General features: G+C 44.5%; 1 pseudogene; it reads right to left on the reverse strand.

Annotated features, from left to right (window-relative positions):
• The window catches only part of LOC141264118 (ATP-dependent DNA helicase PIF1-like), a 43,929-nt pseudogene that overhangs the window by 8,593 nt on the left and 22,167 nt on the right, over positions 1-13,169 (reverse strand).

A 13,169-nucleotide genomic window follows, 5' to 3' on the forward strand; every position in this document is an offset into this window, starting at 1 on the left:
AACCCAGTAGTCAGGATTATTTCTAATTCTCCCAATTTGAGGGTCATGTTGCAGGTAGTGCAGCAAGAAGGCACTCATGTGTCTTGCGCATCCAGGAGCACCAAGTCCCTGTTGTGTTGGTGGCGAGGTAACAATCATGCTTCCTTCCTCTGTCCTCTCCCCCCAACCTCGCACAACAGAAATGTGATCAAGGTCTCCCTCATCTGATGAGTCTTCCATCGGTTCGTCCTCCACTTCTTCCTGGGCTCCTGCACCTTCCTCACTAGTTTGGCTGCTACCATGCGCCCTGGTAAAACCATCTCCCCCACCCTCACATGCCTGCCGCCTTGGTGCTGCCGACTGTCTGGACCTTGCAGATGTTAACCCTTCCGCATACAACTCCTCCTCCTCTACTTCCTCCACCTCCTCTTGTGCCACCATCTGACTCCGAATTCTGTTTAACATGTGCTCCAGCATGTAAATCACCGGAATAGTCATGCTGATAATGGCATCGTCACAACTAAACATCTTCGTCGCCATTTCAAAACTGTGCAGAAGGGTGCATAGGTCCCTGATCTGAGACCACTCCTCCAGCGTGATTTGCCCCACCTCTGGATCCCGTTGGCCCAGGCTATACGTCAGAACGTACTGCACCATGGCTTGTCGGTGCTGCCACAGTCGCTGCATCATGTGCTGAGTTGAATTCCACCGGGTAGGCACATCGCATTTTAGCCGGTGAAGTGGCAGGCCCAACGACTTCTGTAGAGATGTAAGTCGCTGAGCTGCGGGATGCGAACGGCGGAAGTGAGCACACAGCGACCGTGCCCTCTGCAGAAGGCCATCTAGTAGCTGGGATAGTGGGCTAAAAATTGTTGGACAACCAGGTTCAACACGTGAGCCATACAAGGCACGTGTGTGACATTGCCCCGGCGAAGGGCCGCACCCAGGTTTGCAGCATTGTCGCACACGGCCTTCCCTGGTTTCAGGTCCAGTGGAGACAACCATTCATGAAATTGGTTCTCCAGAGCAGACCACAACTCCTCACCTGTGTGACTCACATTTCCCAGACATTTCAAAGTAAAAACCGCCTGAAGACGTTGAGCCCTACTGCCAGCATAGTAAGGAGGTGTGCAGGATCCCTTCTGCGCAGTTAGAAAGCTTGTGGCATGACCAGACAGGCTTTGGGTGCAAGTGGAGGACCGAGAGGAGGTTGAGGGGGCAGAAGCAGTGGAGGAACTTTGACATAAAGAGGATTGACACACAACTCGTGGGGACGGCAAGACTTGGACAGCAGCCCCTTGTCCTGCTGTCACCATAGTTACCCAGTGCCCAGTCAGCGACATGTAACGCCCCTGTCCATGCCTACTCGTCCAAGTGTCTGTGGTGAAATGCACCCTGTCACACACAGAGTTTCTCAAAGAAGCGGTGATGTTGTGTGCGACATGCTGGTGGAGCGCAGGCACACCTTTCTTTGAGAAGTAGTGCCGACTGGGCATCTGGTACTGGGGCACTGCGACGGACATAAGGTCTCGAAAATCCTCTGTGTCCACTAGGCGGAAAGGCAGCATTTCTGTAGCCAAGAGCTTGCAGATGGTGAAATTCAACCTCTTAGCTTTCTCATGGCTAGGAGGAAATGGTCTTTTACTTGTCCACATCTGAGGTACTGAGGGCTGGCTGTTGTGCTTAGACGGGGTTGATAAGGGTGTCCCCGGCAAACTGCCGGTCTGTGAGGAAGATTCAGGTGGACATGTTAGGTTGCCTTGATCCAAAGGTGGTGCTATCGATGTCGGACAGCGCTCAACACCAGCTGGTGTTACCACCTCCAAAGAAAATGATGACCTGCCAATCACGCTGGCTGTTGCGGGTAAAGAGGTGGCAGGTCTGCGTCCCAAAACAGGTGTGACTGCTGTCCCCCCAGTCACAGAGGATGAAGAGGCCGCAGATGCACAAGATGGGGCAGACGGTGGTTGGCCCGGCCGGCTAGGCCGCATTGTAGCACAGTGAGCTTCCCACTGCAACTTATGCTTCATGTCCATGTGCCGGTTCATGCATGAAGTACTCAAGCTATGTATTTTTTGGCCTCTACTTAGCTTTTGTTGACAAATGTTACAGATAACACGAGTTGGGTCATCTTTATCGATCTGAAAAAATGCCCAGGCTATGCAAGGCTTAGCACCCATGCGAGCTGAAGAGCCACCACGACTTGTGGTCAGAGGCAGAGTTGTGTTTGAGGATGCAGTTGTTGACGTGCTTCCAGTACTACGTCTCTGTCCAGGAAGGCGCAACCTGACCTTGTCGTCACTAGCATCCTCCTCCACCTCCTCTGCTGACCTCATCGACTGGCTGACTGTGGGTTGACAGTAAGTGGGATCTCCAACCTCATCATCATCACCCTGTGTGTTATCACACCCGTCGTCCTCAGAGCCAACCTGTTCCTGCCCTGACAAAAAACTAAAGTTGTCGCTCCAATCAGGTATTTGAATCTCATCATCGTCTTCCTCATTGTCTCCACCAACAGGAGTTACAGTTTGGGAATGAGGGTCTACATTATGGTCAGAACCTTCTGCGTCTGGTCCTGGATCCGAATCATAAAGATTCTGGGCATCAGTGCAGATCGTTTCCTCGTCTGGATTCACAGAAGCACTGGAGCCGACCTCTGATTCCCAGGCTATAGTATGAGTAAACAGCTCTGCAGACTCAACCATCTGTTCTACCTCATACTCAGACGGGCAGCTGGAGATTTGGGAGCTGTGAGGAAGCAAGTGCGATTGGGGTGACTCCTCTGAGGACTGGAGTATTTGTGATGTTGAAGTTGATGTGGAGGAGAGCCCACTTAAAGGAGCACTTGATATCCGTTGAAGCACCTGCTGTTTTTGTGCCTCATCTGGAATTTGTAGCGATTGGCGTGGCCGTAAGAAAGATATCTTATCACATTGTCCGCTAAAAGAAGTAGACATTTTAGGATTGCTGGAAGATGGTCTTTCTTCTGCAGATGTTACTGTTGCTTTAACACATACTCCACGGACACAACCTTTTTTCCCGTTCCCAACACGCCTATTCCCCTTTCCACCAGCAGCAGGCCTTTTTCCACTCATTTTGGTGGTTAACTAATTCACAACTCTGGAGTTGTTTGCACAAAAAAACAATGGATGGGAATCGAGCAGAGCTGAGTGGCCAAACTGTGGTATTAGGCCAAAACTATTGTCTCGGTTAGATGCAGAAAAAAATTATATTCAGTTTGCAACCTGATGGAGGTCAGTATAGATGGACTAATAGAACAAGTCCCACACACAGCTAGAAGCCCAAATATATTTTCAGAGGTAGATGCAGAAAAAAATTATATTCAATTTGCAACCTGATGGAGGTCAGTATAGATGGACTAATAGAACAATTCCCACACACTGCTAGAAGGCCAAATATTTTTTTCAGAGCTAGATGCAGAAAAAAATGATATTCAATTTGCAACCTGATGGAGGTCAGTATAGATGGACTAATAGAACAAGTCCAACACAAAGATAGAAGCCCAAATATTTTTTCAGAGCTAGATGCAGAAAAATATTATATTCAATTTGCAACCTGATGGAGGTCAGTATAGATGGACTAATAGAACAAGTCCCACACACAGCAAGAAGCCCAAATATTTTTTCAGAGGTAGATGCAGAAAAAAATTATATTCAGTTTGCAACCTGATGGAGGTCAGTATAGATGGACTAATAGAACAAGTCCCACACACAGCTAGAAGCCCAAATATTTTTTCAGAGCTAGATGCAGAAAAAATTGATATTCAATTTGCAACGTGATGGAGGTCAGTATAGATGGACTAATAGAACAAGTCCCACACACTGCTAGAAGCCCAAATATTTTTTCAGAGCTAGATGCAGAAAAAAATTATATTCAATTTGCAACCTGATGGAGGTCAGTATAGATGGACTAATAGAACAAGTCCCACACACTGCTAGAAGGCAAAATATTTTTTCAGAGCTAGATGCAGAAAAAAATTATATTCAATTTGCATCCTGATGGAGGTCAGTATAGATGGACTAATAGAACAAGTCCCACACACTGCTAGAAAGCCAAATATTTTTTCAGAGCTAGATGCAGAAAAAAATTATATTCAATTTGCAACCTGATGGAGGTCAGTATAGATGGACTAATAGAACAAGTCCCACACACTTCTAGAAGCCCAAATATTTTTTCAGAGCTAGATGCAGAAAAATATTATATTCAATTTGCAACCTGATGGAGGTCAGTATAGTTGGACTAATAGAACAAGTCCCACACACTGCTAGAAGGCCAAATATTTTTTCAGAGCTAGATGCAGAAAAATATTATATTCAATTTGCAACCTGATGGAGGTCAGTATAGATGGACTAATAGAACAAGTCCCACACACAGCTAGAAGCCCAAATATTTTTTCAAAGGTAGATGCAGAAAAAAATTATATTCAATTTGCAACCTGATGGAGGTCAGTATAGATGGACTAATAGAACAAGTCCCACACACTGCTAGAAGGCCAAATATTTTTTCAGAGCTAGATGCAGAAAAATATTATATTCAATTTGCAACCTGATGGAGGTCAGTATAGATGGACTAATAGAACAAGTCCCACACACTGCTAGAAGGCCAAATATTTTTTCAGAGCTAGATGCAGAAAAATATTATATTCAATTGGCAACCTGATGGAGGTCAGTACAGATGGACTAATAGAACAAGTCCCACACACTGCTAGAAGGCCAAATATTTTTTCAGAGCTAGATGCAGAAAAAAATTATATTCAATTTGCAACCTGATGGAGGTCAGTATAGATGGACTAATAGAACAAGTCCCACACACAGCTGGAAGCCGAAATATTTTTTCAGAGGTAGATGCAGAAAAAATTATATTCAATTTGCAACCTTATGGAGGTCAGTATAGATGGACTAATAGAATGATGCTATGCCCAAAAGGTTTTACTTCACTAGGTGCAGTAAAAAAATTGGTATTCTATACACAGGTGGTGTAGCTTGCAACACAGATAGGCTACTCCACTGACTAACACACTCTGCAATAGGCCAAAAAGGATTAGCTTTGCTAGATTTAGCCAAATGCTGTGAAAAAAACTTGCACAGCACTGACACAGACCTGCCTGGCAAAAACTGATAGGAACTGATCTAACTTAGTCCTGAAAAGGACTGCAATTACAATTAGTCTTTACTCCCAACCTATCTATTTAAGAGCACAGACCTGCCTGATAAAAGTCGTAGGAAATGCTGTAACCTAGTCCTTAAAAGGACTGCAATCACAACTATTCCCTACTCCCAAGCTATCTGTAGATTTGTGCGAAAATTGGCTTGAAATTAACAAGGTATAGCGCACACAGCAACAGCGGTTCCGTCTAACACGCAGCTGCAGCAGTGAGAAAATTGTGGCGACGGGGAAAATGGCTGGGTCTTATAGGGCAAGGACATGTGACATACACTGCCAATGACACATGCCCTTGCTTGTGTGAAAAAAAGCACTTCGCTCCGTGTGTGCGCTGCTGATAGGCTGACAGATTGCACCTCCCCACTGTAAATGCGGGAAAGAGAAAAAAAAATGGAGATCTTCATTATTCCTGCAGAGATCCATCCCCTGCCCCTCCCCCCGCCCCGCTGTACACTCAAACTGTGTATTAACATTAATTTTCATCATTACTGAGAAAAAATCCAGTTATGATTTTGGTGCACGAACAGTTATCGAACATAACCTCGAACAGCCGAATTTTTTTCTAATCGTTCGTGTTCGCCGAACGGCTCGAACACCGCCCAAAACAGCTCGAATTTGAGATTGGCGAACAGTTCAAGTCGAACATCGCTCATCTCTACACATGAGGAAGAGGGGCAGGAGGAACAGGGACCATTCACACCATTATCAGGCCTATCATCCACATATGGCTCAGAGGGTGGGTTTCTATACCAACAGCAGACAGGTTCATAACTGTCTAGCGAGGGAACAGTTTTGGAGGATGACGAGGAGGAACCGTGTTCACAGCAGGGTGGCACTCAAATCATCAGCTCATGGGCATCTCTGGAGTGTGGCTGGGGTTATACAGAGGACCCAGACCATACACATCCCACCGAGGACAGCTTGTCATTTCCTCTGTGCAGTCTGGCATGTATGAACCACATGCTGCTATGCCCACACAAGGACTGCAAAGTTGCCCTGATTGTTATTACAGCTGATTACTGGGTGCCACCCTGATGGATCCCTGCTACAAAGAAAACGTTCCATCATTACTTCCATCACTGGAGTGGGATCGCAAAATACGTGAATAGAAGCACACACTGGTAGAGGCACTACTGAAAGCGTTCCCACCTGACAGAGGAGGCTCATGGAAGAACAATGCAGAGAAGGAAGAAGACGCCTATGCAGCTGGGGCACCAACTCCACCTTGGAAGGCAGGGTTAACATGGCTGAAATGTGGCAAAACTTTCTGAGCATGCCACAATATTTGGGACCACAATCTGACATGGTCCGTATTAGCAAGAGGCAGCGTTACAACAACATAGTACAAGAGTACATGTCCACACATCTCCATGTACTAACTTATGCGTCTGCCTCATTTATTAAATTGGACACATGGCCTGAGCTTGCCCTTTATGCTTTGGAGGAGCTGGCCTGCCCTGCGGCAAGTGTATCGTGGGAACATGTGTTTAGCATGGCAGGGGGCGTGATCACAGACAGGCGCATTTGCTAAGCTGTCCAAAGCTAACGTCGGTAAGCTAACATTCATTAAAATGAACCAGATGTGGATCCCAATGGACTTGTCCATACCTTTGGCTGACTAGACAACTATACCAGCTGCACCCAGCCAATGTTAAACTCTATTTGCCATTCGTTTCATTTTGGGGGCTCCCCAAATAAAAAAAGCAACAACAAAAACAAAAGAAAACCAAAACCAAAAAATAATAACAAGAAAACACAAAACAGTGTTGGCTACCTCCTCCCCTTCCACCTCCACCTCTGCACTTTCTCCTCCGCCTCTTTGTTGTAGATTGCTATATTTTATTTTTTTTAATTCTATGTTCCTTTTAGTCAGTTTCCTAAAAAAACACACAAAAAACATGAAAAAAGTGTTAGATACCTTTTCCCCTGCCTCTTCCACCAACACCACCACGTCCACTTCCACCTTCTCCTCCTACTCCATCGCCTCCTCCACTTGGACCTCTGCCTCCTTGTTATTTATTTATTTTTTTAATGCTATGTTCTTTTAAGTCAATTCCCTAAAACAACAAAAAACAAAAAAAAATACACAAAAACAGTGTTGGATACTCCATGCCCTGCATCTTTCACCTTCACTGCCACGTCCACCACCACCTACTCCACCTCCAACTCCACTTGGACTTCCACCTCCTGGTTCTAGATTATTATTAGTTATTTTTATATATTTTTTAATTTTATGCTCTTTAAGTCAGTTCCCTGAAAAAAAACAAGCACAAAAGTGATAAATACCTCCTCCTCTGCCTCTTCCACCTCCACCTACTCCTCCACTTGGAACTCTGCCTCCTGGTCCAAGATTATTATTTTTATTTTTTTTTATTCAATGTTATTTTAAGTAATTTTCCTATCCACATTTATTTGCAGAGCAATTGCCTTGCTCTACCCCATTTTGCTTCCTTTTGCAGCCTCCTAGCCCCTACCATGACCATTTTACAGCCATTTTAAAGCACCAAAGTTTTGGTCTCCATTGACTTTTATTGGGTTTGTGTTCAAGTTCGGATGCCGAACCGAACTTTGAACTATAGTTCAGCTGAACCTGAAGAAACCGAACATCCACACGTTTTCTCATCCTTACTGGAGATTATTAAATGTGCCAAATTCTTATGGGGAAATTAAATTTTCAGCAAAGTTATTCTCTGTGAAGTAAATGATCCTGCTATTCTCTTCAGACCCCAAAGTATAAAAAACGAGTGAGGTAAGAAAAAAATAAATAATACTCACTTCACTGCTCAGCTCACCTATCTCTGCAGCCTACTATCTGGTCCTTTAAGTCTCTCCTGTTGCACATATTCTCTTCCATCACTTCTCTCCAGGCTGTGGCTTACAGCTCGACTAGGCCTTGCACATCACTGTACACCATGCTGTCAATGGGGATATGCTCACCATAACATCATGATGTCACAACATGCACCTTGATGGCATGTCATGCAGTGATATCTGAGTCGGGCCAGAAGCCATGATCTAGAGTGAAGAGGCCAAAGAGAATGCAACTGCAGGTGCATCTCACAAAGTTATAAAATCATCAAAAAGTTACTGTATTTTTCGGACCATAAGACGCACTTTCCCCCCCCCCAAATTTGGGAGGAAAATGGGGGGTGCATCTTATCGTCCGAACCTTACCGGATTCTTGCGGTGGTGGTGTAGTGGGATCGCAGGGCCAATGCAGCAGAGCGGCGGTGCAGCTGTGAGGCAGAGTAGCGGTGGGTGCGGCGGCGAGGCAGAGTGGTGGTGGGTGCAGCGGTGCAGCTTTCATGAAGCTGTGATTTACAGGAAAATAGCTGCCTGAAGATGGCCGTGGCCACCGGAAAGCTGCTCCGCACAGCCGTGGCCACGGAAGAGCAGCGCACGCCGCTCTCAGACCACAGTCTCGGACCCCAGCCAGACCACAGGCCCAGACCAAGGCCCCATCCAGACCACAGGCCCCAGCCAGGCCCCAGCCCCACCACAGGCCCCAGCCCCACCAGAGGCCCAGGACCCATCATAGGCCCCACTACAGGCCCCAGCCAGACCACAGGCCCAGGCCCCAACACAGGCCCCACCTAGACTACAGGCCCAGGCCCTGGCCCCATCCAGACCACAGGCCCCAGCCAGGCTCCAGGCCCACCACAGGCCCAGGACCCACCACAGGCCCAGGCCCTACAACAGGCCCCAGCCAGACCACAGGCCCAGGCCTCACCACAGGCCCCAGCCAGACCACAGGCCCAGGCCCCACCACAGGCCCCAGCCAGACTACAGGCCCAGGCCCCAGCCCCATCCAGACCACAGGCCCCAGCCAGGCTCCAGCCCCACCACAGACCCCAGCCAGGCTCCAGCCTCACCACAGGCTCAGGAACCACCACAGGCCCAGGCCCTACCACAGGTCCAGGCCCCACCACAGGCCCAGACCACAGGCCCAGGCCCCACCACAGACCTGGGCCCTAAGACAGGCCCCAGCCAGACTACAGGCCCCAGGCCCAACCCCAGGCCCCACCACAGTCCCCAGGCCCCAGCACAGGCCCATCCCCTTGCCAGACCACAGGCCCTGCAACATGCCCCAGCCCCACATCATCTCACCTCTTCTGCTGCAGCCGCCAGGTTCCGGAGGGAGGGAACTGAGGGCCCTGCAATCCTGCTCCACCACCACAACTCCCGGCTGCTGGAGCACCAGCTTCTCACATCCAGGGTCCGCAGCATTCCTCCACTTCTGCCGGCTTTCTGAAGGACCCTGCTTACAGCCAATAAAAACACAAAAGTCATTATCTCAGTAAATTAGAATACTTTATAACAACAGCTTGAAATATGATTTTAAAATCCAAAATGTTGGCCTACTGAAATGTATGTTCAGTAAATGCGCTCAATACTTGGTCGGGGCTCCTTTTGCATCAATTACTGCATCAATGCGGCTTGGCATGGAGGCGATCACCCTGTGGCACTGCTGAGGTGTTATGGAAGCCTGAGTTGCTTTGATAGCAGCCTTCATCTTGTCTGCATTGTTGGGTCTGGTGTCTCTCATCTTCCTCTTGACAATACCCCATAGATTCTCTATGGGGTTAAGGTCAGGTGAGTTTGCTGGCCAATCAAGCACAGTGATACTGTTGTTTTTAAACTAGCTATTGGTACTTTTGGCAGGTTGGACAGGTGCCAAGTCCTGCTGGAGAATGAAATTTCCATCTCCAAAAAGCTTGTCGGCAGAGGGAAGCATGAAGCGCTCTAAAATTTCCTGGTAGACGGCTGCGCTGACTTTGGTCTTGATAAAACACAGTGGACCTACACCAGCAGATGACATGGCTCCCCAAACCATCACTGATTGTGGAAAACTTCAAGCAGCTTGGATTGTGTGCCTCTCCACTCTTCCTCCAGATTTTGAGACTTTGATTTCCAAATGAAATGCAAAATTTACTTTCATCTCAAAACAACACCTTGGTCCACTGAGCAACAGTCCAGGTCTTTTTCTCCTTGGCCTAGGTAAGGCGCTTCTGGCGTTGTCTATTGGTCATGAGTGGCTTGACACAAGTAATGAGACACTTGTAGCCTTTGCCCTGGGTACGTCTGTGTGTGGTGGCTCTTGAAGCAATGACTCCACCAGCAGTCCACTCCTTGTGAATCTCCCCCAAATTTTTGAATGGCCTTTTCTTAACAATCCTTTCAAGGCTGCAGTTATCCAAGTTGCTTGTGCACTTTTTTCTACCACAACAGACAGCTTCTTTAGCATTGACCTTTTGTGGTTTACTCTCCTTGTGGAGTGTGTCAATGACTGCCTTCTAGACATTTATCATGTCAGCAGTCTTCCCCATGATTGTGGAGCCTACTGAAACAGACTAAGGGACCTTTTTTAAACACGTAAGAAGCCTTTCCAGGTGTTTTTTTGTTAATTATTCTAATTTACTGAGATAATGAATTTTGTGGTTTCATTGGCAGTAAGCCATAATCATCAACATTAACAGAAATAAACACTTGAAATTTATCACTCTGTTTGCAATGACTCTATATAATATATGAGTTTCACTTTTTGTATTGAAGAACTGAAATAAATTAACTTTTTGATGATATTCTAATTTAGTGATAAGCACCTCTATATACCTGCTTCAAGATACCTAATTGGATACTATATACTTGTCTGCTATTCCTGTATGTAACTGCCTTCCAGCTGAATCTACTTATTCAAGCTCCACTTGCCCATATACTGTCATGCATACCCTGCAGTCCAGGTTTTCGCGAATCCATATACTGTGCGACAAGCCCCGGTCTGTTGCATCATTGCCTCTAGTCCATGCTGCTCATCCTGAACTATGGCTCAGAAATCTACTTCACCAGGTGACCCTCTAACCATCACTTTCATCTATGTGCTGTTTCTTTTATTGTCGTTTATATTCACTGAAGTAAACATAACTGAGCTAAAGTATCAAAGATACCTCATTCCTTTCAATAACATCAAATAAAAAATATATATTTTAACTGATCATATCATTTTTCTTGATTATTTTCAATTGATAATTCTCCCATTAATCTGATGAATATATTGCTACAATATAAAATACAATAAATACATGTTCTTTATTTTGAAGCTTAAAAAGAAAAACTGCAACCTGTGCATTTTAAAATATTCATATGTTGGCAACTTTAGTGCGCCTTTATTGCAAAGAATTGTTATAGTTGGCAGCCAAAAGTAATTTGCATTAGCTGATCATTTTTTCCACCATTGACATGCTTTATTATTCTTTTACCCAGATGGTTTGGCACAGAGGGAGTACTTAACAGATGATATAAGGAACATGTTTTTAAATAGTAAATGATCCAGTCTTCTTCAATTTCAGACTATTTTTGGAAATATTTAAAATTGCACTTAAGATTTTAGATTACTGGTAAAGATAGCTGATCAGGTTTAGTATAACAATGAAAAAGAGGGCACATTATTCAAATGTTAATAAGTGTCAAGGCCTGAATCACTTCCAGTTCTACAAGCCAACTGGGTAAAGGAATTATATACGTGGGAATTAAACTGAGAAAGTCAGCACTGTATACTGTTATGAACCAATACAGAAGATTCCCTCAGTGTAGAATGTACTATGCAACGCAGTTTGCTTACATAGCTTTTTGCCCTTTATCATGCTGCTAGTCTACATGCTTTTTTTTTAAGAAGACCAAAGAGTACCTTTTTGATAACTCATCTAAACCTATTTATCTTGGTATGCCTATATGCAATTATTTATGATCAGAATATCTTTATGAGTATAAATAAACCACTGCAGTTGTTGGAATGCCACCTCCGCTACCCTTGTCCAAGACACAGCATCTGGTTCATCCCTGCTGTATCTAAAATTGCATTTCAGCCCCATTTAGTTAAATGCATCAAAATTACTTTATCATAATAGACAGTACATGATGTAGATAAAGTAAAAACAAAATGTTCCAAAAAATATGAAAAAGTAAAAAAAAAGCATAAAAGTTCAAATTAATCCTTTTTCCACTATGGAAAATAAAGTTTTGTGTCTCAGAAAATGGTGACACAACCCTCCATTTTTTTTTGCAAACTTCGGAATTTTTTTACCATTAAAATAATAAAAAAAATTGAAATGTTTAGTATCACCGTAATCGTACTGATGAACTAAATCATATTGCTAGGTCATTTACCACAAAATGTACAACATAAAAACAATACCCAAAAAACAATGTTATAATTGCATTATTTTACAATTTCTCCCCAATTTTTTTCTCATTTTCCAGTACACTATATGGTAAAATGAATGGTGTTATTCAAAAGTAGAAAATGTCCTGCAAAAAACATGCCCTCATATGTCAATGTGAATAGAAAAATAAAAAAAAAGTTATGGCTCTGGGAAATAAGGGAGTAAAAAATGAAAATGCAAAAACGGAAATAGGCCGCCTTGTGAATGAGTTGATAATTATAATAAACTAGAAATAGGCCAGATGCTATTGCATCGGGAGTGCGGTGAAATGAACATCTGTGTATCCTTAGCGGTGCTAACAGGAGCAGTGGACATGTGTCACACCATTTGCGTTTTCCAACATACATGTTCTATGTCATCCTTCCGCATTTGTGTATTGTATTTGTTGCATCATTTGACTTCTTTCACACCTGTGCACTGTCTCTTCCTTGTTGTGTGCTGTATTTTGGTATCTGGTGTTGCAGTGTGTGTGTTTACACTATATGGTCTCTTGGAAGCTGTTGTGACTATAATTGGATGTGGTACATTGTTTTGTGTAGTTTGATGTGTGTGTGATTGTCCGTTTCCAAGGTGGAGCAAAAAAACAGAAAGGAAGTGAAAGGATACAATTTATTGACATGTCAAAAAAAATGGCAAAGCTTCATACTTTTACATAATAGTAACAGAAAGACAATCCATAGAAATGTTATTATATTCTATTTTTATCTATTAGATAGTTAGATGTAACTATTAGTGTTGAGCGAGCAGTAAAATGCTCGGGTGCTCGAAGCTCGGGCCGAGCTCACC

This window comes from Phyllobates terribilis, unplaced genomic scaffold, assembly GCF_046119375.1.
Source record: "Phyllobates terribilis strain yellow unplaced genomic scaffold, ASM4611937v1 Scaffold_1__5_contigs__length_1240528914, whole genome shotgun sequence".
In the NCBI taxonomy this organism is placed as follows: Eukaryota; Metazoa; Chordata; class Amphibia; order Anura; family Dendrobatidae; genus Phyllobates; species Phyllobates terribilis.